Genomic DNA, 25,931 nt, shown 5'->3' with positions numbered 1-25,931 from the left:
GCAGGTCTGAAGGTGTCTGTCTTTCTCCCCTTCTCTCTCCTTTTGCAATTTCTTTCTGTCCTACAAAATAGAAGGGGGGGCAGGAGAAAAGAAAAATGGCTGCCAAGAGTGGTGGATTCATAGTGTTGGCACTGAGCCACAGAGATAACCCTGGTGGAAAATAAGAAAGATAGTGAATTGAGAGAGAGAGAGACAGAGAGACAGAGAGACAGAGGGACAGAGGGACAGAGAGACCACCACAGAACTGAAACTTCCTTCAATATGGTGGGGCCCAGGTTTAGGCAAAGCAGTATGCTAATTAAAGGAGCTATTTCATAGGCCCTTAAAGATTTCTTAAAGGATTTATTCATTTGTTTGTTTGTTCACTCATTCATTTATTTATTCATTCATTCAGCAGATACTTATTTTGTACCTTCATAGGATAGATGTCATTCCACAGTGATGAATAAAATGAACAATGGGCCCACCCTGAATTTGCGGTTTAGAAGATAGACAGAAAGTAACCAACATATAAACATATCTTCAGGCAGTAAAACAGACTCAGAAGGAAAAATAACAGGTAGGTAAGGAGACAGAGTGAACGGGATGTTCTTTCATCTTGTGTGTCCAGTGTAAAAGACAAATTTATTCATGATACTTTTGTCTTGTCTTTTAGATAAAGAAAAAGAGGGGTTAGGGTTAGGGGTAGGGGAGAGAGAGAGGGAGAGAGAGCTAGTGAGTTAAAGAAACCATGACACCAAAGCTTCCTTCAGTGCTTGAGCCTGGGTGGCACACATGGCTGCATACTATCTAAGTCAGCTATTTCACCAGTCCATGCTACTTGTTAAATAATTGAAACAGTCTTTATGTACTAGGGGTGTGTAGGGAAATTGTGAGGATGTGGTTGAGCTTGGCAGGGCTTGAACTGAGGGGCACATCCATCCTGTCAGTCTCTCTCTACTGAGAGGTCGAGTGAGGAGGGACATGACCCCCAAGGTTTTCCTCATCTTATCAGACTCCATGCCTCACAACCACCATGCATTCCTGATACTATGACCTGCTCCCATATTATCTACATAATCATTGTTTTGCCTGAAAGGTCTCCTCCCTAATTCCCCACAGGGTATTATTAATCCTACTAGTTAAAACCCTAGCAACAGTTGCTAAGGAAGTCCCTACCTTTCCCAGTCCCCTTTTACCTTTCTCCGCCCCTTTCCTAACCATGTATGGTATTGTCAAGCCACTTCCATTTCTGACTTGCAGGGCTTCTGGTTTCTGGCCTCAAGGAGCACATGGGCTTGGACCGGAAGGCTGACACCAGCCATTGTGGTTTGCACCATGTGGCTTAACCAGGTGTGCTACGACCTGACTCTGGGGTGTGCGGATGAATAAAGATTTGAATGGCCTCGCCATCATGAGTTTGGTTCTTGGGTTATCTCTCTCTCTCTCTCTCCTCACTAGCCTGATGTGTGGGGAAACTATTGTGATGTTTTGTAACAGGAGAGGAAGATAATGGCTCAACTCTAAATATGACCAAAAAAAAAAAAAAAAAAAGAAATACAGAGCCAAGGAGCAGGGTGGGAGGTAGTGATATAAAATTATGAAGTGGAAACACTAGGGAATTCTGGTCAAATCTACCAAACGAGAATCTTTCTGCCAGTGGGCCAGGGTGGTCAGGTGTCACCCATGAGATGGTCAAGGATGAGAAACCCCACTAGATGTGGGTGGTGATCAGATACTGGTGGTGGGAGACTTAGCAGAATTTTTCCTAAAATTGTATAATGCAGAGATGAGCATGTAAAAAGGCTCAATCTAGTTGAGAAGGACATCTGGAAAAGCCTGACTAGAGTTTGATCAAAGAGGTAATCTTGGTTGGTGGCCCTCTTGTTCAAGTCACAATGACACTGGCATAGAGGACAAAGAGGATGTGGGGGTGGAGTCAGTCTGAGTGTTGGCTTCAGACAGCTACAGTGGATAGCAGGTGCATTTGAGATAAGAGCAGTGGTGTGAACAAAGCCTTTGAGGGAGTTCACAGGAGCTGTGACCGGCCAGTCTGGCTGTCACGGAGGTCCTGTGGGGTGAACTTCTGAGTGATGACGTTGGAAGGGTGGTGGTGCCATTTGGAACAAGAGTGCTAAGGCCCTGCTGGGGACATCAGTCTTGATTTTGAAAGCCAGTTTATTCCAAAAAGTTACTGCAGGAGGGAGGCTGTGGCATGAATGATCTCTAGGGCTCTGCGGAATGCTACCTACCAAGAATGGTGGTGGTGGTGGGGGGAGGGGGCTAGGGCAGCCATCTGGGAGTGGGCTGAGCATGTGCAAGGAGACCCCTCCTTTGTAATTGCAATTCTAGTCTCAGGGCAGGGCCAGATCAGATGAGGATCTTCTCCATATCAAAGGGGAGATTAGCTCGGAGCCCCCTAACAATGTTGGATGTGCTGCCCTCACTCAGTGGCTATGCCTCTGAGACTGTCAGCTTTATATCTGCTCTTTTTATCAATACGGGCAAATAATTCTCTAGACATTTATCATTTTAAACTGTCACAGTCCAGTGCCTTTCCCGAGGACCAAAATCAATACTGATCTTGGTTTGAATACTTTTCTGACAAGGTTCCTATTTGTAGATTCACAAGTAGAACTAATGTGTGTTAAAGCTATTCAGTTTGGCATTTTGCAGCTCCATTGACACATTAAATATAGGCGTTCACCACGACGATTAACCTTACAACTATTAAGTAATAAAAATCCTGCATACATATTTATTAGCTGAATTCCTACTCCGGTATGATGCCTTCCCCTACGAGAGGGGAAAACTAGAGAAGGTGGCGACAGCTCCTGGAAAGAGGGGTTCATTCTTAGCTAAGACTGTCAGGATGGTCTTGGGATCTACTGGCCTAAGTGGAAAGAGGGAGCTACTTGGGGGAGAAAGGCCCATTGTGATCTGGAACTGACATGGGGCTGAGGTTGGTAAGGGCAAAGCTGCAGTGTCCTGATCTTCCCAGTGACAGCCCTAGAATGAGAACCCAGACATCCTCGTTGTTTCTGGTGTCTCTGAGTAAGTTCCCTTTCCTATTTTTGGCCTTTCATTTCCTCCTCTGTCTCACAGGGATGGGTCAGAGTCAGCACCTCCTGACATTTCCATAATGTGGAAAAAGTTGAACTCTGGATAACAAACTGAGCTATGGATAACAACAGGCAAGACTGCTCACAGGTAGGAGAGACCAGTTTGGGGACTTCCGGAGGGTTGAGGGAATTCTTGTCTGAGGCAGCTGGTGAGTAGACTGACTGTCAGTTATCAACTCAGATATCCCTTTCAGGATGAGGCTTGGTGACTTTAAGTGCTTCCCAGCTCACTGACGGAGACATCTGTATCCTGGATGCTATCTCTCCTGAGTCAGCATCAGTAATGCTTCTGAGTACTTATTTCTGGGTACCCTAATGCATGGACCCCAATATCCTGGATTTGACTCTGACACAGGCAGCACAGATACCAGATAACTGTCTCTCTCTACCTCTCTCTTTCTCTCTAATTGAATGGTATCTGTGCTCTTCCTGTTTGAAAAGTTTGTACAGCCTTCCCTAATGACGAGGCGCCACAGCGGTGGGTTTTGGAATCAGCACTCCCAAATTCAAATGCCCCTGCCAGCTCCTGGGTTTTTGTTCTGTCCTCATAATTCAGCAATATTAATGAGGTCTGGCACAGTCCCTGGCCCAGGGTCTGCAGGGAAAGTGCACAGCTGTGAATAGGCACAGTGTAAGGAGAGGGGCAAGAACTCCATGCAGTTACGGGGCCTGGTGAAAGGGACCTCTGCTTGGAGCCTCACTGGGTGAGCTGGGATTAATTAGGCACAGAGTTTGGGAGAATGTTGCAGGCAAAGGGTCAGCCTGTGGGTCAGCCTTCCTTGGCCTACATGGTGAATTCCTCATCTCCTTTTTTATTTTATTTATCATTATTATTATTATTATTATTTTCCCAGAGCACTTATTACCTTTGGTGTATGGTGGTGTGGGGGATTGAACCTGGGATTTCAGAGCCTGAGGCATTAGAGTCTCTGCATAACCATTATGCTATCTAACCCCTGCCCCTCCTCCTCTCCTTTTTTCATTGTCACAGCTGCTCTATGTTCTGAAAGCTCCTCCAGCCTTTCTTACCCTCACATTTTCTCTCCCCATTGACTCTCACATCCACTTCTGTTTTCTGGAAGGCTCAGATTGACATACACAGACCGTGCTCAGGAGCTGAGGGGCTTCCTTGTGGCTTTAGGGAAAGGTACAAGGGCCGAAACAGTCACTTCCATTATACAGAAGAGAAATCAAATGTCTAACCAAGTTCAAGATGTAAAATGGATTTTCAATTGCAATGTGATATACAAAGATGGGGCCCTGTCTGTTGCTGTGGAGGGGACTAGTCATGGAGGGGGTACTTCTTGGGAGCCCATGGAGGGGGTACTTCCTGGGAGCCCAAATGTGCATTTGATATCTTGTAAAATTCCCTCACGAGTCAACCAGATGAATACTTTCATCTCCGTGGACATTTGAGGCAATTGGGGCTTTGAGATGTCAACTACTTTAGCCAAGGGCAGGAGTACCTCTGGATCTCAGATTCCTTTAAGCCTGAATCTGTCTGACTACAAACAGTACCTCAGCACTTCCCAATCCTCTGAGGTGTTTCTACTCCAACTACTTGTTAGTGTACAATGCAAGTCTATCAGCTCTTCCCAGTGTTGGTTAACTAGATGTCTCCATCCTGACTCTGGATACAGCTCCAGGAAAGACTGCTAGACTGGGCAGCAGGGTTGTGAAGATCCTCAGAGGAAAGAGGGCTCTGAGCTCCTGTTGCAAGGAGGCAGAGGGACATGTAGACAAGTTGACAGCACTGAGGTTTCCTCAAAATTATGGGCTCTGGCCCTGCCCTGACACCCTTCTGCACTCTCCAAGTGCACACCATGGTTTTATTTTTTATTAGTGATTTATTGTAAGATAACAGGGGTACAATTCCATATAGTTCCTACCACCAGAGCTCCATGTCCTGTTCCCTCCATTGGAAGCTTCCCCATTCTTTATCCCTCTGGGAGCATGGACCAAAATTCTTTATGGGGTTTAGAAGGTGAAAGATCTGGCTTCTGTAATTGCTTCTACACTGGACATGGATGTTGGCAGTTTAATCTATACCCAAGCCTGTTTCTATTGTTCCCTAGTAGGGTAGGACTCTGGGCAGGTGAGACTTTGGGACACATTGGTGAAGTCATCTGCACAGGGAAGTCAGAATTGAATCCTAGTAGCATCTGCAGCTTGGTGGCTGAGGGGCAGTATAAAGCAGGATAAATCACTTACTAAACACGAACCCAAAGATAGGAATAGAGCAGATGAGATTAGGGGTCTTTGGATGGAAAGAAGCTAGGAAGTCTATTTTAGGTTTGTTCCATGGGGCCCATGACTTTAGTAATTTTTGCTCGAGCCTGGTAGCTAACATGCAGATGGACTAGAATTATTGTCTGGGAAGATGGTGTCAGAGTTGAGAATAGGCCTAGAAAGTCACAGGGCAGTCTGACTTCAGAAGGGAACAGTGAGGAGGCCTGACTCTTCCACCGCTCAGCAGCCAGGACAGCTCATGACCCAGTTGCTATCTGCTATCTGGAATTACCTGGATGGCCCATCATTGGAGGGCAACTACTAGCTGAAGGTGAAGGTTTCGGGAAATACAAGAAGAATGAAATTCTGCATTCTCAGGAGGTAAAGGTGGCAGGGATTCAGTACTGGAGTGGAGGAAGTGAATGTTGCTTGGGGTGGGGGTGGGAACAAGGGGAGCTCAGATCACTCATTCCTACCCCAGAGGATCTCTCCCCATGACAGTGGGTTGAACTTGCTGCTGTCAGTTGGTATATGCTAAAGTGCTCCTGGTTTCCCTCTGTTTCTATTTTCTATCTTGACAGAAAAATTGTGATTTTCACACTGTCATGAAACCAATAGGTCCCTGACATATGTTTTTGTAATCTGTGAAGCTGATTTCCTGTACTTCTGACAGTTCTGTTACATCTCTGACAGTTTTATAAAATTTCTCCTCTAGGAAGTTGAGGGGTGAATGTGCCACCAGAACTTCCCAGTCCCCATGCTAACTTGTACTTGGAGATTAAAGAATAGGATGGATGCTTCTCTCACTTCTGCCCCCACATTAGCTGCTGGTAACTTCCAGGGAGGTAGGAGGGTTAGGCACACAACCAGTAGATGAGTGAGGAAGCTCTGGTTGTCAGGTGACACAATGAAAGTTGAGAGTGGAGAGGACCACAGGGCTGAACTCTGCTGACTCAGGTGTCTGTTTGGGGGAGCTGCTTCCTCCATGGGCTCCAGACTCCCTCATCCCCCCACCCACACACACATACACAACCACAAGTCACCAAACTGAGGAAGGTGTGGGAGAATGGCTAACTTGCTTCCAGCTAATGCCTGATAAAGGAAAGGCGGATGACTGGTGAGTGGGAGGCAGAGAACTGGCTGCAGTGTGTGTGTGTGTCTGCACGTGTGTGTGTGTGTGTGTGTGTGTGTGTGTGTGTGTGTGTGTGTGAGTGTTGCATTAAGCTGTCACAGTCATATGCATATGTTCCTTGTGAGGCCCCTTGTCAGACCCTGGGTGATGTAGCCTCAACCTCTGAGCTTGAATAGCCGCAGGTGTGGTTGGGTGTGTATGACTGTTAGTTCAACACCCCTGGTGCTTGGAGCACCTGCTCTGTGTGGCCTTGACACTGGGAGTGCATGTGTCCTTGACACACATGACTGAGCAGCACATGTGGGTGCGAGGGACATACTGCCATCAAGCTTAGTTGGTGCTGAGGGCTGATGTCCGTCTTTGGGGAAGTGGACCTGGAGGTAGAAGGGGAGACTGGTGGGAGGGAGGTTGGAGCCAATGTCACCTCATTTGTGAACACTGGTGCCTGGTTGTGAGGGACCTGTCATTATCTTGTCTGGTGACATTGGGCAAATCCTATTTTATAATTTCCTAGCCACTGACAAAAGAGAAGAAGGCATTCCACATTATCTTGGGGATTCTCTCTGAAGCACATGTAAGGTAGCTCTCCAGACCCCCAAATAACACCCCAGTCACTGAGGAAGCAGGCACCACATCTCAACCTGCTCTTGAGACATTATTTGGGGCCTCTCAATTGACTTAGCCACTCTGATTTTCCTGTCTATGGAAAACGAGGTGTTGCCATGGCAACTGCCACATTACATGGCTCTGTACTGGCGATGCCTCTGAGATACAGAGCAGCTTCTCAAAGAGATACACTTTTCAACATGTCATGTAGAATTCTGTACTTGTTAGGGAAAATCGCATTTCCAGCAAAATGACATGCTTCTCCCGGGCTTGCAGACGCGCGGCTCATGCCTTTCTTAAACAAAGAATTTTATTCATTGTGTCTCCCCTGCTTCTCTGGCCTGCCACTGGCAAGCCACCCCTCCCATGTCCCAGCCCCCTTTACATAAAACATGAAGCTGGAGACAGATGAGGGGCTGAATGGAGGGCAGGGCTCATGTCATCAGGGTGAAGGTCTAAAGTCAACTTTCCCATACAACAGAGATCAGGTCAGGGGGAGGGTACTTTGGTCTCCAATTGAGGGGCCAGCCATTTGGGTGGGTGACTAGCCTGGCCTTCAGATGTCTCTTACTTGTTTATTTCTGGGGCAGAGGTTCAGAAAAAGGATCATGAATGCCTCAGCCCTTTTCCTTGGTCAGTGTCACAAAAGTCTCCAGTGAGGGGCTGGTGGCCTCTTGGGTCTGGTATGCACCCACGTGCATGCTGGCTTCTTCCCTGGGAAGCACTGTTGTGGACATTGTGGACATCCAGTCTGCTTTGGGGAGAATACCTGGCCTTATTCCTATCATTTCATCCTTGGAGTGACCTTGAGTGTCCCCGATTTGTCATCTGCCCAACAAGCAGGCTGGGATGGATGTACTTGGAATAGGCCAAGTACATAGGCTTCTCTGGGAATGTGGCCACACCACACTGGTGGTGCCTCTGGACTATGCCAGTCTTTCAGGTCCTGTCTAGCAGAGCTCAAATCCCACTCTCCCAGATCCTGTGCCTGAATGCTCCATCAGAGCAAAGCTCATACCGAGATGGAAATGGACTTCCACTGGAGCAACTGGTTGTCTTTGTTCCTGAATACAAATCTGGGGTCTCCTGTCGTTGAAACTTGTACGTAAACACTGACTCTCTCTGGAATGGTTGTATTGACCTAGCTGTTGAAGACAAAGTAGTCCGAGAAAAACCTTCGAGCACTGAGATAAATGGAGCTGCACCAGGGAAGCTGATTATAGGCGCAGACACTTCCCTTAAAGAGCTTTCAGTGGGAGGAGGCAGGCCAGTAGTGGATAGTCTCAGCCCAGAATAGAAGGGCAGTGTTCAAAGTGACTGGGACCTGAGCTGAAGGAGTCCCTATAGTCCTCAAAGTATCTCTCATTTGCTGACTGTCTGAGCGCCACCCTTCATCCTTTCCTGTTAGAATGGCAGAAAAACTGAGACATCTCCAGTAGCTAATCCCAGAGCTCACATTGGCCTCTCCCCAGGGAATGAGCTTGAGGTTTTCTCCCTCTGCCATCCCCAAGGCAACCAATTTGTTCCTAGAAAGAACTTAACTAGGGAGGGCTGTATAGTCCCTAGGGTTCCACGTGGGTGGTAAATGATTACCAGACCAACTCCCTTTTCACAGGCTGCCTACCTGGGAGTTTGTCCTCCAGAAAAAGGTGACCAGAAGTACCTGTCCCTCAGTGCCACTTGTAAGCTCTGCAGGAAGTGCAATGACATAGGATGCTAGGACAATTAAGAAATATCAGGGTTTTATGGAGTTGAGCGGTAGCACAGCATTTTAAGCGTAGGTGGTGCAAAGCCCAAGGACTGACGTAAGGATACTGGTTCAAGGCCCAGGCTTCCCACTTGCAGGGGAGTCACTTCATAAGTGGTGAAGCCGGTCTGCAGGTGTCTGTCTTTCTCTCCCCCCTGTCTTCCCCATCTCTCTCCATTTCTCTGTCCTATCCAATAACAATGACATCAATAATGACAATAAAACAATAAGGGCAACAAAAGGGAATAAATAAAAAAAGAAATACCAGGGTTTGTGTGAGACACAGAGAAGATCCCTTTTGTTTTTTTCTCTTTTTCTTTTATTTTTCATCTAAATTTTATTTTATTTTTTATTAACGAGTTAATATCGATTTACAGAATTGGAAGAAAACAGGGGTACAACTTCACACCATTCCTAACACCAGAGTTCTAAATCCCCAATCCCTCCATTGTAAGCGACAGTAATTCTCCCAAGGTTGCAGATATGGGCTATTATTTCTACAGCTATCTGCCTATATTTGTATATGTTTGCCCATTTTTTAAGGTCCCATCTTCTCCTCCTTTCCAAGTCTCCCATACCCTTATTACTACATCCAAATGCCCCTCCTTTTTCCTCTTCTCTCTCTAGGTCCTGATGGAGTTGGAGTTCAGAGCCCTCTGATCATCACCCTATCACTTCTCCCTCACTGGCAATATGGACCAAAATTCTTTTGGGGATGCAGAAGACGGGAGTTCTGGCTTCTGTAATTACTTTTCCATTGGACATGGGTGTTGCCATGTTGATATAACCCCAAGCCTGTTTCTTTCTATCCCTAGTGAGGTAGGGCTCTGGAGAAGTGAGGTTCCAAGATACATTGGTGAGGATGGGTTCACAGAGAAGTCAGGGTTGAATCCTAGTAGCATTTGCAACTTGGTGGCTGAGAGGCAGCAAGATATAAAGCAGGGAAAATTGATTAATGAACAGGAAACAAAAAGTAGTAGAGCCGATGACAACAGAGATCTTAAGATGGAAAAAAGATAGAAAGTCCATTTTAGGCATGTTCCTAGAGGCCCATGACTATCACAGTTTTTTGCCTGAGTTTGATAGCTAATGTGGTGTCAGACAAAACTATTGTCTAAGAAAATGGTGTCAGAGTAGAGGAAAGGGCTAGAATGTTGGGCTAGGGCAGAGAGTAATTCTCATTCTTGAAAAAAAAAATTTATGAATAAAATCAACTGTTTACCCCATCCACCTGACCTAGGGCCCATATATATATTTTAATAATTAGCAAAAGAACCTGTATAACCTTTTGAGTTCTTATTGATCTAACCTCGACATTTATGCAGTTCATGGCCACAACTGGGAACACTGCAGGCTGCACTCAATTCAGGGCCAGTCTTCCTTGAGTGGCAGGGCAAGATGACCCAGCCTCCCTTTGGAGAGTAGGGCTGACCCTACCATTGCTGCTTTATGGTGAGAGCAAGGTCCTAGAGAGACCGACGAGAGGGCTTATGATGACATTCCTGTTGGAAGTGAATCATTGATAGTGGAGAGAGTGGTCCATTAGAGGTCTAGGCCCATTCTATTTGTGTGGGAGTCCAAAGATTCCCTGATTAGGGCCCCAGATGATGAGTTGGTGTGATATTCACCCAAAAAGGGCCATTACTTTATATTTTTTACATTTTTTATTTATAAAAGGAGACATTGAGAAAACCATAGGATGAGAGGTACAACTTCGCACAATTCCCACCACCAGACCTCTGTATCCCATCCCCTCCTCTGATAGCTTTCCTATTCTTTACCCCTCTGGGAGTATGGACCCAAGATCATTGTGGGATGCAGAAGGTTGAAGGTCTGGCTTCTGTAATTGCTTCACTGCTGAACATGGGCATTGACAGGTCAATCCATACTCCCAACCTGTCTCTCTTTCCCTAGTGGGGAAGGGCTCTGAGGAAACGGAGCTTCAAGGCACATTAGTGGGGTTGTCTGTCCAGGGAAGTCTGGTCACATCCTGCTAGCATCTGGAACCTGGTGGCTGAAAAGAGAGTTAACATACAAAGCCAAACAAACTGTTGATCAGTCATGGACCTAAAGGCTGGAATAGTGCAGATGAAGTGTTGGGGGGGGGGGGTCCTCCATTTTGTAGATAGCTATTAGGCATATTTTAGTTATATTTCAAAGGGCCTGTAGCTATACTAGTGTTTGTTTGTTTGTTTCCCCCTGAGCCTGAAATCTGATATGCAGGTGGATCCAAGTTATTGTCTGGGGAGGTGATGTCATGGCTGGCAGAAGGACCAGAAAGCTGCATCAGGGAAGAGAGTAGCTCCCTAACATGGGAAAGGGGTCTAAATAACATTGACTGTAAACCCCCATCGATTTGATGTGATCTGGGGCCCATAATTAGCTTCGGAGCCTGTGTGAACTCTGCATCCCTCTAGATCTGAGCTCACATTCTGTGGTCATGAGTAGGAAGGAACATTCCATGCTTTCCCAGTATCGACCCATCTTCCTCAGGTGTAGCATAGAGTATGTTGTCCATCCTCCCTTCAGAGGATGGAATATTCTCTACCATTGTTGATCCACGTTGAGGGCAAGGTCCACAAAGGGGTCTATTTTGTTGTTCCTGATAGAAATGACTAGTATCAATGAAGAGAAGGATTTATTCAAGTTCTAGCCCCATCAAGTCTGTTTGGGAATCTCAGGACTCCCTGAATAGGGCCCCAGTTGATGGGGTGGCCTGATAGTGACTTAAGAGTCATCATTAAAGTATACCAGTCTCTTGCCCTTATTCAGCTTTTGCAGTCCTTGCTTTGATAAGGTTAGCTTTGGAGTGAGTGAGAACTGTAATAGGAGGTAGGTGAGGAGGTTATCTAAGTCTAAGTGGACAGTATTTCATTATGAACTTGATACTGACTCCCTACAGACTATAATGTATTTTTGCTTTCAGGTATATCTTTTGCCCTAATTTATGGATACATGTGAACATATGCTCTATCTAACAGGACCTGGTCTATATCTAGGTGTTGGGACTTTGTTAGGAAGTGAACCTCCTGGAATGGAATTAGAGAATGCCATGAAAGGAAAGGTCTCACCCGGGTAATGAGGGTGAAGTGTTGGCAATCCATGCCTGATGTCTCTGTACACAGTCTGAGGTGAAGCATGCTGAAGTGATACTCCTTGCATTGATTAAGTTGGAATTGGTGGATGCAATATCATTAGGTATGACTTGAGAGAAGCATGCAGGGAAGTGAGACCCACCCCAGAGGTTCCAGGACTGGGAGAAACATAGGCTTTATAGAGGAAGCGGGAGATTCCTGTTGTCTTAGGGTTTAAGAAGACAATAGATAGTTGTTTCAATAATCATATTGTTTGGCAGCTGGGTTAACTTTAAAAATTCCTTTGTTAGGATTTGCTGTATCATACACACCATCATCATATTTTATGTCCTTGGACATTATTTGCATACAGCTATGCCACTGGTTGCTTTTGTTCTCCCTAGACTAAGCTTTTATGAGAGTCAATATATCAAAGACTCAGCCTATGCATTAAGAAGACCCAGTCTGTGCTTTAAAAAGTTTGAGACATTCAATCAGTTTTTCCTCTCTCATATTACTTAAATAGTGACTAATATGACTAATAGGAGTGTACATAAACACCATTCCTGCCACCAAAAGGCTGTGTCCTATCCCATCCCATCCCCCCTACACCACCCTGCCCCATGAAGTTGAACATCCACCCTTACCCTCCACCCAGGGTTTTTACTTTGGTGCCCTACTCCAACTTTAGTCAGATGCTTCTTTGAGTTTCCCTTTCTGTTATTCTTCCTTTTTTTTTCTTATTTTATTTATTATTATCTTTATTTATTGGATAGAGACAGCCAGAAATCAGGAGGGAGGGGGTGATAGAGAGGGAGAGAGACAGAGAGACACCTGCAGCCCTGCTTCACCACTTGTAAAGCTTTTCCCCTGCAGGTGGGGACCAGAGATTCGATCTGGGTCCTTGCGCTCAACCAGGTGCGCCACCACCCGGCCTCCCCTTTCTGTTATTCTTTCTCAACTTCTGTTTATGAGTGGGATAATCCCATATTCATCTTTATCTTTCTGACTTAGCTCACTTAACATAATTCCTTCTAGCTCCATCCAAGATGGGTCAGAGAAAGTGGGTTCATTGTTCTTAATAGCTGCGTAGTATTCCATTGTATATATATATATATATACCACAGCTTTCTCAGCCACTCATCTGTTGTTGGACACCTGGGTTGCTTCCAGGTTTTAGTTATTATGAATTGTGCTGCTATGAACATAGGTGTGCACATATCATTTTGGTTGCATGTTATGGAGTCCTTGGGGGTATATCCCCAGGAGAGGAATTACTGGGTCATATGGAAGGTCCATGTCTAGTCTTGTGAGAGTTCTCCAGACTCCTCTCCACAGAGGCTGGACCAATTTACATTCCCACCAGTAGTGCAGAAGGGTTCCGTTGTCCCCACAGCCTCTCCAGTATTTGTTGCTGCAGTCCTTTTTGATGTATGTCATTCTCATAGGGGTGAGGTGGTATCTCAGTGTTGACTTTATTTGCATTTCTCTGATAATCAGTGACGTGGAGCAATTTTTCATGTTTGCTGGCCTTTTGGATCTCCTCTGAAGTGAATGTCTTGTTCATATCCTCTGCTCATTTTTGGATGGGGTCATTTGCTTTTATGTTGCTAAGTTTGCTGAGCTCTTTGTATATTTTGGTTATTAGTCTCTTGTTTGATGCATGGCATGTGAATATCTTCTCCCATTCTGTGAGGGGTCTCTTTGTTTGTGTGATAGTTTCTTTGGCTGTGCAGAAGCTTTTCAATTTGATGTAGTCCCATTGGTTTGTTTCTGCTTTAGTTTTCCTTGCAGTTCAGTTTGTTTCATCAAAGATGTCCTTGAGGTTTAGGTAGGAAAGTGTTCCACCAATGTTTTCCTCTAAGTATTTAATAGTCTCTGGTCTAACATCCAGGTCCTTGATCCATTTGGAGTTGATTTTTGTTTCTGGTGAGATAAGGTGGTTCAGTTTCATTCTTCTGCATGCTTCAACTCAGTTTTCCCAGCACCATTTATTGAAGAGAGCCTCCTTCCTCCATTTAATACTATGTGCCCCCTTATCAAAGATTAGATGTCTGTATGTGTGGAGGTTTAGTTCTGAGCTTTCAATTCTGTTTCATTGGTCTCTGTTCCTATTTTTGTTCCAGTACCAGACTGTTTTGATGATGATGGTCTTATAATATAGTTTGAGATCTGGGAGTGTGATGCTTCCGTTTCTGTTTCTTTTCCTCAAGATTGTTTTGGAAATTCTAGGTGTTTTCCAGATAAATGATTGTAGTTCCAGATAAATGATTATAGTTTTTGTTCTATTCTCTTAAAAAAGCTTGGTGGAACTTTGATGGGTATCATGTTAAATTTGTATATGGCTCTTTGGGAGAATATTCATTTTGATGATATTTATTCTTCCAATCCATGAGCATGGGATAGCTTTCCATTTCTTGGTATCAGTTTCTATTTCCTTGAATAGTGACTCATAGTTTTCAGTATACAAGTCTTCCACTTCTTTGGTCAGTTTATCCTAGGTATTTTATTGCTTTTCCTGCAAAAAGGGCCATTATTAAGTGAGCCAGTCTTCTTGCCCTTATCCAACTTTTGTAGTCCTTTTTTTTTTTTTTTTAATCTGACGACCTTATATTTTCTCCCAGTTGTTTAATTGTTGAGTGTCATTTGTTGTTCTCAACCAGAATTCAGTTTTTGAGATATGTCTTCTTTGAAACCCCCTTTTTCCCCCGTGTAACCTGAGATTGCAGTTGTTCATAAAGACTTCAGGGCCCCCTAGCCTCAAGACCAGTGATGTTCAGTGTCTGCCCACAAGCTGTTGCTGATCTGCAAACTGTGTTATAGTGTAACATAAGCAGCACTAATTCGGTTGGCTTTAGACTTATTAATTTTTATAGTGATAAAATTTGTGGGGCAGTATATTGTTTGAGATCCTCGTACAGACTTAAAAAAATTTTTTTTATTGGGGGATTAATGGTTTTCAGTTGACAGTAAAATGCAATACTTCGTACATGTGTAACATTTCCACAAAATAATTCAACTCCCACTAGGTCCTCCTCTGCCATCATGTTCCAGGACTTGAACCCTCTCCCACCTTAGATTCTTTTACTTTGGTGCAGTATACCAACTCCCTTCCAAATTCTGATTAGAGTTTTCCCTTCTGATATTGTTATTCAGCTTCTGCCTATGAGTGAGATCATGCCATCCATATTCATCCTCCTATTTCTGACTTATCTTGCTTAACATGATGTCTTCACACTCCACCCAATGTCAGGCGAAGATGGTGAAATTACCATTTTTAATAGCTGAGTAGTATTCCATTTTGTATATAGACCACACTTACTCAGCCACTCATCTGTTGTTGAACACCTGGGTTGCCCTGGTACAGATTTTGAGTTCTCTGAGTAGCACTGAGCTACTTCTCTGCCTTGCAGTGTGAGACAAGCAGGGCCTGCCACTCTGTTGTTTCTTTTCTTTTCTTTTCTTTTCTTTTCTTTTCTTTTCTTTTCTTTTCTTTTCTTCTTTACTCTTCTCTTCCTTTTCTCCCTTTCCTTTTCTTTATTTCTTCTTATTATTAAACTTTTTATTGTCTTTATTTATTAGATAGAGACAGCCAGAAATCAAGAGGATAAGGGGAGACAGAGAGGGAGCGTGAAGGGAGCCAGGCGGTGGTGCACTGGCTTAAAAACATATATTACGAAGCACAAGGAGAGGGAGAGACAAAGAGACACCTGAAGCATGGCTTTACCACTCGCAAAGCTTCCCCCCTGAGGATGGGGACCATGACTTAAATCTGCGTCTTTTCACGTTGTAACATGTGCGCTCATCCAGCTACACCACCACCTGGCCCCTTGCCACTCTGTTGTTTTACTAAAGGTCATCTCTTTATTGCTCTACAGAGGCCTCCTACTGGGGCTTTCTGTTTCTAGACTTTCTCTCCTCCACAGCAGTTCATCCTCTGTTTATCAGAATGAGCTTTTCAAACTGCAATCCTTATCCTGAAACTTTTCCACCAGCTTCCAGTGTGTCTCTACTGCACTTTGACTAAAGCCCATTTTCCTCTCCACGTTTTTTCTCCCTTTCCTTCCAGAAAGGGTCCTGTACAGCTTAGTTCCTTGCTGTCTTTCCTATATCACCTTTTTCCTGCTGGGATTTTATCATCAAATGACGGGATTTCTTTTAGGTCCCTCAAATGCACTGGATTTTATCTCTCTCTAAATTCTTGTCCAAGGTGTGGCTCTTAGCTAGAATCCTGTATTCCCTTCTTTGGCCTGATTAACTCCTAACTCCGTCACCAGAGAAATCATCTTTGGAGCTCAAAGCTCAAAGTTCCTCAACCCATGTGTGAGCCAACCACCTGATTCAATTAGTTTGACCTTAGCTGTGTGCCAGAAACTACTTATTCCTCCCAAATAGTCTTCCTTTCTCCCATCTCAATGAATTCTCTTGTTTTGGTTGAATTCATGACTTTGCAGGATCAACATGGTTCCCAACCTCCTTTGCAATACCAAGAGAAGGGCTTCTGGGAAGTGGTGTTGAAAGGATGTGTACATCACTTTTTTTTTTTTAAACCTCTCCTTTTCCCTAGCTAGGATGCAAATGTGACATCTAGAGCTTGGGAAGTCATCTTTGAGCCATATAAGTGGAAGTCATGTGCTAAGAATGTCAGGCTAGCAAGAGGAAAAAAAAAAAAACAACTTGAATCTCTGATGACTTTAAAGCTTCCCCATCAGTTGGGTTGGTGAAATAGTGTGCTGCTTTGCCATGTGCATGACCTGGGTTTGAGTCTGGACCTCATTGCATTGAAGGACATCTCAGCACAGTTGATTTTTTTCACTGTCTCTCTGCTTCTTTGTCTCCATCTAAAAAAAGAAAAGTTTCTCTAGGACATATATCCAGTGGGATACCACTCTGCAATTAAAACAAAACTGATATTGTGTCTTTTGGGACAAAATGGATGGAACCAGAAGTAATTACACTTAGTGAAGTAACAAGGTGAAAGACAACTACTGGGTGGTTTCACTCTTATGTGAAATGTAAAGAACTAAAACACATGGGTCTGAAAAGAAGTAGCCAAATTGTAAACTATAGCTGAGATTTTGTGAGACCTGTGGGGGTTGTGATTGGGGGGGGACACAGAACCTGACCCCTGTAATTTTATAATCATGTAAAACAGTATTAAATCACTGGTAATTTTTTTTTTTTTTTTTTTTAACCAGAGCACTGCTCAGTTCTGGTTAATGGTGGTGTGGAGGATTCAACCTGGGACTTTGGAGCCTCAGGCATGAAAGTCTCTTTGCATAACCATTATGTGATCTACCCCTGCCCACTAGTGAATATTTTAAAAAGGTTTATTTATTACTTTGAATTTCTTATCTTCAGGGATTTTTCTTTTCTTCTTCTTTTTTTTAATATGAAAGATAAATAAGCTTCTAACTTGTGAATCACTGTTATTTTGGGACTTTCTGTTAATCAAAAGAAGATTTCATTCTAATTGATGCAGGTGCAAGTACTGAATACTGGAAAGCAAATTTTAGTTACCTTGTTTAATAAGAAATCTGTAGGGGGCTGGTATTTCATGACTACCTCCACAGTCTTCACCATTGTCTTTGTGATTCACTCAGCCTTCTCCTCATGGTCACAAAATGGCTCCAGTCACCCCACACATCATGGTCTTCCATGAAAACATCCCAGAGGAAAGAATGAGGGTAGTTGGAATAGTGAAAAGACAGAATTGGCACATACACTTGTATTTTTTCTTAACCTTTGACCTTTGAGGAACTTTTCCTCAGATACTGCCAAGTCAACTTTTCTGGCATAATATTGACCAGAATCCTAGCTCCAAGGGAGATATGGGCAGGAAGTTGCTGGATATTCGACTTAAATAGGGAGGCAAGCAAAGATGAAGGCTGGAAATGGCATGTGGCTGGAGAACCATTATCAACCACTATGCCTTCTACTTTGCCCCTCAGTGTCCTGGTGTGTCTGACACTGGGTTCAGCTGTCTATGGGCAGCTGGAGTTCTTTGTGGTCAGTGACTGGTAGCAGGAGACATCACAGCAAGCTGCTAGGGTTGTAGTATCTGGAGCCTGAAAACTGGGTTCAAATGCTGCTTCTACTCATCTTCCTTGACTGGGTTGGCATCTCTGCTTTTCATTAGCTATAATATCCTACCTGATGGGATGATATCTGACCTGAGAAGGGTGCCTGCTTTGTGATGTTTGTGACCCAGGTTTGAATTTGCCTCTAGGACACTGGGGGAAGCATTTGGACTATAGTTTCTCCCTCTCCTCTCCCCACCTTCTCTTCTCGTCTGAAAAAGTTGGCCTGGAGTGGTGAAAGCCTGGTGATGACAAAAAAGAAATTCTTACTTGCCTGAGACTGTGTCTTGAGGATTAAATGAGTTCATATGTGGAACATTTAGAACACCAGTTCTCAAATTTGGCAGCATAGTGAAAGCACATAGGCAGTTTCAAAAACTAATGGTGTCTGAATGAACTCAGTCATATGGGTATTTAAAAAAAGAGGGGGCTGGGCAGTGGTGCACCCAGGAGAGCACACACATTACCATGCACAGATATCTGGGTTCGAGCCCCCTACTTCCCACTTGCAGGGGCCACACTTCAGGGGCAGTAAAACAGGTCTGCGGGTTTCTGTCTTTCCCTCTTCCTTTCTATCTCCTCACCTCTCTCAGTTTCTCTCTATTCTATCCAATGAAAATAAAGAGAGGAAAAACAAGGGAAAAAATGGCTTCTAGGAATGGTGGACTCATCATGTGGGCACCAAGCCCCAGCGACAATCCTGGTGGCAATAAAAGAAAAGAAAAGAAACAAAAGCAAAGGAACAAGCAAAGTGAAAACAAAACTGTAAACTCAGAATGCAGGGCTGGTTACCATTGTTTATGTGTGTGTGCGGGGTTGGGGTGTGGGGGTTGTGTTGGTGGACTGTGCTGGAGGGTGTTAATAACTTAGTGGTGAGTGTAGTATGGTGACACAGAGATTTTTATATATATATAATTAGTGATTGAACAGTGGTTTACACATTTATAAGACTATAAGGGATGTAGTTTCATACCATCCATGCTATATGTGAGTCACTGCGCCTACCATTAAAGTCTTGTGTTTAAATCTCTAAAAGCCACCACCATTCACTCCTTTTTTTATACTTTAAGTTAATGAAATTTTATTGAATTTTAAAAAGAAGCATAGACATTTTACATTTACAAATTCTCAAAGTTATGATACCAGTTTCTCAAAAACAAGCTCTACTTCAAATTTTGCCCCAGCCTCTTCTTTCAATTAATATTTTGTCCTTAAGCCTATGGATTTGCAGTTTTTTGAAAAAAAAAAACTAAACATCATCCTAATTGAATCTTTCATCAGCACAGTTTCTTGATTATGCAGTTATTAAACTACACATCCTATGTATTGTATTCACTTTTGATGTTTTTTTAATATTTATTTATTTATTCCCTTTTGTTGTCCTTGTTGTTTTATTGTTGTAGTTATTATTGTCGTCATTGTTGGATAGGATAGAGAGAAATGGAGAGAGGAGGGGAAGACAGAGAGGGGGAGAGAAAGATAGACACCTGCAGACCTGCTTCACCGCTTGTGAAATGATTCCCCTGCAGGTGGGGAGCTGGGGGCTTGAACTGGGATCCGTATGTCAGTGCTTGCGCTTTGTGCCACCTACGCTTAACCCGCTGCACTACAGCCCAACTCCCTGATGTTTTTTTTTTTTTTATTTGTAAAAAGGAAACACTGACAAAACCATAGAATAAGAGGGGTACAACTCCACACAATTCCCACCACCGGAACATTGTATCCCACCCCCTCCCCTGATAGCGTTCTTATTCTTTAGCCCTCTGAGAGTACGGACCCAGGGTCATTATGGGTTGCAGAAGGTGGAAGGTCTGGCTTCTGTAATTGCTTGCCCTCTGAACATGGGCATTGACAAGTCGATCCATACTCCCAGCCTGTCTCTCTCTTTCCCTCGTAGGGAAGGGCTCTGGGGAAGCAGAGCTCCAGGACACATTGGTGGGGTTGTCTGTCCAGGGAGGTCTGGTTGGCATCATGGTAGCATCTGGAACCTGGTGGTTGACAACAGAATTAACATATAAAGTCAAACAAATTGTTGACCAATCATGGACCTAAGGGCTGGAATAGTGAAGATGAAGAATTGGGGGGGGGGATCCTCCATTTTGTAGATATCTGGTAGGCATCTTTTAGTTACATTCCAAAGGGCCTGTGGCTATACTAGTGGTTTTATTTATTTATTTATTTTTTGGTTGTTTTTATTTCTTTTTTCTTTTTGCCCCTGAGCCTGAAATCTGATATGCAGGCGGATCCAAGTTATTGTCTGGGGAGATGATGTCATGGCTGGCAGAAGGACCAGAAAGCTGGATCAGGGAAGAGAGTTGCTTCCTAATATGGGGAAGGGGTATAAATATTGTTGACTGAAAACCCCATCGATTTGATGTGATCTGGGGCCCATATTCAGCTTACGAGCCTGTGTGAACTCTGCATTCCTGTAGATCTGAGCTCACATTCTGTGGTCATGAGTAGGAACATTCCAGGCTGCCCCAATATCAGGACCCACCTTCCTCAGATATAGCATAGAGTATGTTGTCCAGCCTTCCTTTGGAGGATGGAACATTCTCTACCATTGTTGATCCAAGTTGAAGGCAATGTCCTATGGTGGCCCACAAAAGGGTCTATTGGGTTGTTCCTGATAGAGATGACTGGTAACAATGGAGAGAGGGATTTATTCGAGGTCTAGGCCCATCGAGTCTGTTTGGAAATCTCAGGATTCCCTGACAAGGGCCCCAGCTGATGGCCTGATAGTGACTAAAGAGTCATTGTTAAAGTATGCCAGTCTCTTGCCCTTATTCAGCTTTTGCAGTTCTTGCTTTGATAAGGTTAGCTTTGGAGTGAGTAAGAGAACTGTAATAGGAAGTAGGTAAGGAGGGTATCTAAGTCTAAATAGATACTATTTCATTATGAACTTGATACTGACTCACTTACCGACTATTGTGTACTTTGACATTCAGGTATATCTTTTGCCCTAATTTATGGATACATGTGAACATATGCTCTATCTAACAGGGCCTGGTCTATATCTAGGTGTTGGGACTTTGTTAGGAAGTAAACCTCCTGGAATAGAATTAGAGAATCCTATGAAAGGAAAGGTCTCACAAGAGTAATGAGGGTGAAGGGTTGACATTCCATATCTGAAGTCCCAGGACACAGTCTGAAGTAAAACATACTGAAGTGGTATTCCTTGTGTTCATTAGGTTGGGATCAGCAGATACGATAACATTTAGTATGACTTGAGAGAAGCATGCAGGAAAGTGATGCCCACCCCAGAGGTTTCAGGACTGGGGGAAATATAGGTTCTATAGAGGAAGTGGGAGATTCCCTGCTGTCTTAGGGTTTAAGAAGACAATAGATAGTTATTGTTATAATCACATTGTTTGGCAATTGGGTTAACTTTGAAAAATCCCTTTGTTAGGATTTGCTGTATCATACACACCATCACCATAATTTATGTCCTTTGACATTATTTGTATATAGCTATACCACCAGTTGCTTCTGTTCTCCCTGGACTATGCTTTTAAGAGAGTCAACATATCAAAGACTCAGTCTATGTATTAAAAAGACTCAGTCTGTGCTTTAAAAAGTTTGAGACATTCAGTTTTTCCCCCTCTCGTATTAAATAACCACCAAAAGATGGTATCCCATCCCATCCCCCCTCCCCATGAAGCTGAACATCCACCCTCAACCTCAACTGAGAGTTTTTACATTGGTGCTGTACTCCAAATTTAGTTAGATGCTTCTTTGAGTTTCCCTTTCTGTTATTCTTTCTCAACTTCTGTTTATGAGTGGGATCATCTCATACTCATCTTTATCTTTCTGACTTAGCTCACTTAACATAATTCCTTCTAACTCTATCCAAGATGGGTCAGAGAAAGTGGGTTCATTGTTCTTAATAGCTGCGTAGTATTCCATTGTGTATATATACCACAGCTTTCTCAGCCACTCGTCTGTTGTTGGACACCTGAGTTGCTTCCAGATTTTAGCTATTATGAATTGTGCTGCTATGAACATAGGTGTGCACATATCTTTTTGGTTGGGTGTTATGGAGTCCTTAGGGTATATCCCCAGGAGAGGAATTACTGGGTCATATGGAAGGTCCATGTCTAGCCTTGTGAGAGTTCTCCAGACTGCTCTCCACAGAGGTTGAGCCAGTTTATATTCCCACCAGCAGTGCAGAAGGGTTCCTCTGCAACACCCCCTTGTGTTTCACTCTCTAAAAGCAACCACTATCTCTCTCTCTCTCTCTCTCTCTCTCTCTCTCTCTCTCTCTCTCTCTCTCTCTCTACCAGAGCACTGCTCAGCTCCTGCTTATGGTGGTGTGCAGGATGGAACCTGAGACTTTGGAGCCTCAGACATGAGTCTCTTTGCATAACCATTATGCTGTCTACCCTCTGCCCTCCCCTACCATTCTCATGAGGTCTCAGAGACAATTCAGTTGCTTTTTTTTTTTTTTGCAAGCTAGTTTGTTTAGTAATCTGTATTTTACATATGAGCAAAACTACCAGTAGTTGTCTTTCACCTCTTGAATTATTTCACTTAGCACCATCACCTCTGGTTCCATCTGTTTGTGACAGATATTTTGAAGAGGTGTGGAGTGTACTTCTAAAACATAGTCTTATAAGCCAGTGTTTTCTCAAAAGTAAATGTGTAATACATCTTTTAAAAATATTAATATTTTATGTGCCTCATCTCCAGATACTTGGCTCTAACTTCTTAGGGGTGTGACCCAGATCTCCCCAGATCATTCTAAAATGCAGCTATGCACTTGGCATGAATGCAGCCATGTACCTGACACAGAGCACACATCTACTGAACACTGGCTCTGAATGGTTTGCTCATCAGTATGGCCTTGGTTTCTAGCCTGAGGTTCAGCACTAAATGGATCTCCAGCGATGATTTGTTCAGTGAATGAATGAAAGATTTAGGTCAAGAAGTGGTTGAGATCATTTGGGCCAGCCCTCTGACACTGACACTGATGCTGGGATAACTATTCTGCACCTTGAGCCCATTTCATTTGCAACATTTGAGAGCTCCAGGACTGTTTCCTCTTCCTCCTGAATGGTAACCACTCCCCCAGCCCCAACCCCCAACCCCCAGTCTACAGTGGATGAAAGAGAAGGACTTGTAGAAGCCACTCTGAAGCTTTGTGGCAGAGCTGCCTGGCCCTCCATCTCTCATCTGGCCACCAGCTTTGGTCCAGCTGCACAGCCCCTGGGGATACATCATGGACCTTAAAGGGGCCTCTGTCCCCCCCTTTTTTTTTGAGGGGTTTCATCCTGGTTGAGTGGTATGGATTTCTGTTGTAAACATGGCCCATCTGGGAGAAGCCCAGGTGCCACATTTTGAACAGCTCTGAAACTTAAAGCTCAGAAGGCTTTGAAATGCAAATATTTTGAAGGAAACATAAGGTAAACATGAGTGCTTATTTCCCCCTGATGAAAACAATATGCTGTTTGCTCAAATGTAAATAGGGCCTAGATAGCTTTTAAAGAAAGCCACGTCTCATATTTTTAGGTCCAGAGTAACATTGTTCCTAAAAATATGGGCATCCAGCAGCCTCCCCACCCTGCCTGAATCCACACTCCCTTTTTTGTCCTGGATACTCCTCATTCCAGGAATTGCTATCTGCTCCCAGAATGATTCTAAACCACCTCCACTCCTCCATTCTGGAATGCTACACTCCCCCTCCTCAGCCTTAATTTTCCCAATACTCTCCAAATGCTTGGGAGTTCCTTTTGGATTGAATTGGGTGTGGGGGGGGCTGGGGGGTGGGGGGTGGTGGAGAAAATCTGTAGCCAAAGGCATTTCACTGACTTGAAAGAGATTTTATGGTGCATTGAGTTCTAATCAACTTTAATAAGTATTTAATGCAGGAAGAAGACTTTACCCCCAGCCCCGAGGCTGGCCATGCATGCTGGCGGCCCCCTGTTGGCCAGGGGAGAAAGGACCTCTGTTGGGGCCTGTGGTTTGGGAGGTGCAGCGAGTGACAGCTGCAGAGAAACGAATCATTAGCGATTTCAAACCCTGATAATGAGTAGCTCCATGATCCTTCTTGGAGCCATTAGGAGCATCTATCTTATTAATGATCCCACCAGACAGCCGCAAGCCCAGGCACCCGGCTCCTCTCACATGAGGCTGCATCTCATCTGTGCACTTCTTCTTCAGAAGAGATGGAAGGTGGGAAGTTCTCCTAATCTCTTAGCAGTAGTACTGAGAGTGGACCGGCAGTAGCCCTGGGCCTGATCTGGAATGCCCTAGCCCATGCCCTCTGAACTATTCACACTGAGCAAGCACCATTTGCTGTGTGCCCACCTGTGCTACATGTATTAGGCAGTGTACCTGATTATTCTCTCCCTGCGTGTCTTTTGGGAGGTACTATTTTCACATTTGCATTGAAGCTTGCATTGAAGCTAGGGCTTCGTCCAGGTTCACACAGCTAAGTAAGGAGCAGTGCCAGGACCAAATTGCATGTCTTTCTGGTAGGTCTACCCTGCACTGTTGTATGAATGAGTTCAAATACAGAGCAGAGCTTCCTGGCTGATTTCCTCAGATATGCTCCATCAACACAGATGTTTAAAAACAAAACAAGTGGTCTGGGAGGTGGCACAGTGGATAAAGTGCTTGACTTTCAAGCTTGAGGTCCTGAGTTCAAGCCCCAGCTGCACATGTACCAGAATGATGTCTGGTTATTTTTCTCTCTCCTCCTATCTCTCTCATCAATCAATAAATAAAATCTTAAAAAACAAACAAAATGAAACAAAACAATGTTATTGTGATATGTGTGTGTGTGTGTGTAAAAGAGAGAAATTGTGAGGGAGTCGGGCGGTAGTGCAGCGGGTTAAACGCACATGGTGTGAAGCACAAGGACCAACTTAAGGATCCCAGTTCGAGCCCCCAGCTCCCCACCTGCAGGGGAGTCACTTCGCAAGCAGTGAAGCAACTCTGCAGGTGTCTATCTCTCCCCTCTCTGTCTTCCTCTCCTCTTTCCATTTCTCTCTGTCCTATATAACAATGACATCAATAACAATAATAAAAAAACAATAAGGGCAACAAAAGGGAAAATAAGATAAATATAAAAAAATTTAAAAAAAAGAGAAAAAAATTGTGAGAGAACAGAACATCACTCTTACATTTACAGTGTCTCATTCACCTTTGTCTTTTTGGTCTTTTAGCAGTGCTGGGGATCTGGCTCAGGGCTTCACACATGTAAGGCATGTGTGCTACAGCTTAGTTATCTCCCTCGTTTCTTAACCAGGATATAGGCACACTTAAGTTCAGAGTAACTGAAAAAATTTGGAAGACTTGGACACATTTTGTTAGGTCTCAAGTCTACCTGTTCTTTTTAATTGATTTTTGTAAAATTTTTATTATTACTTTTATGTATTGTCCACTCCCAATATAGGGAAATATCTTTCATTTTCCCCCAAATACTGTCTTCTTTTGCATGCAGTTGCACTGCTCCAAGTATAATCCTTTTATTTTTTTTTTCCTTTTAAATTACAGACAGAAAGACAAGGAGACAGAGGAGAGATATCATAGCACTACTCTAGTGTTTAAGGAGCTTCCTCTGATACTGGACACGATGCTCCCATGTGGTGCTGTGAACCCAGGTCCTTATGGTTAAGTGTGAAATCTTCCAGGGGGACTATCCTGGGCCTAAAATGTTCTGGTTGTCCTCATATATTAAAATTTATTTATTTGTTTATTTATTTAATTTGGATAGAGACAGAAATTGAGAGGGAAGAGGGAGAGAGAAACCTGCAGCACTGCTTTACTGCTTCTGAAGTTTCTCCCCTGCAGGTGGGGACCAGGAGGGGCTTGAACCTGTTTCCTTGAGCACATTAACCTGTGCATTCAGCCAGGTTTGCCTCCAGCTGGTTCCTGGCTCCAGATTTACCCTTTTAACTCGTGATTGATTAAGTCATATAGTTTCTCAAAGGGTCTATATTCAGGTCAGTTCCTACTAAG

At 43.8% G+C, this 25,931-nt stretch overlaps 1 long non-coding RNA gene across 1 annotated transcript in view; it reads left to right on the top strand.

The window, feature by feature from the left end:
- LOC132541757 (uncharacterized) overlaps positions 1 to 25,633 on the top strand; it is an 84,042-nt gene extending 58,409 nt beyond the window's left edge. The window contains exon 3 of the long non-coding RNA XR_009552855.1: positions 25,467 to 25,633. This is a non-coding gene — a long non-coding RNA (uncharacterized LOC132541757). The remainder of the gene's footprint in view (positions 1 to 25,466) is intronic.
- The last annotated feature ends 298 nt before the right edge of the window (positions 25,634 to 25,931 follow it).

Source organism: Erinaceus europaeus, chromosome 1 (assembly GCF_950295315.1).
Source record: "Erinaceus europaeus chromosome 1, mEriEur2.1, whole genome shotgun sequence".
Lineage (NCBI taxonomy): Eukaryota > Metazoa > Chordata > Mammalia > Eulipotyphla > Erinaceidae > Erinaceus > Erinaceus europaeus.
Note: the sequence above shows the minus strand (reverse complement) of the source record. Positions and strands in the feature narration are given on the sequence as shown.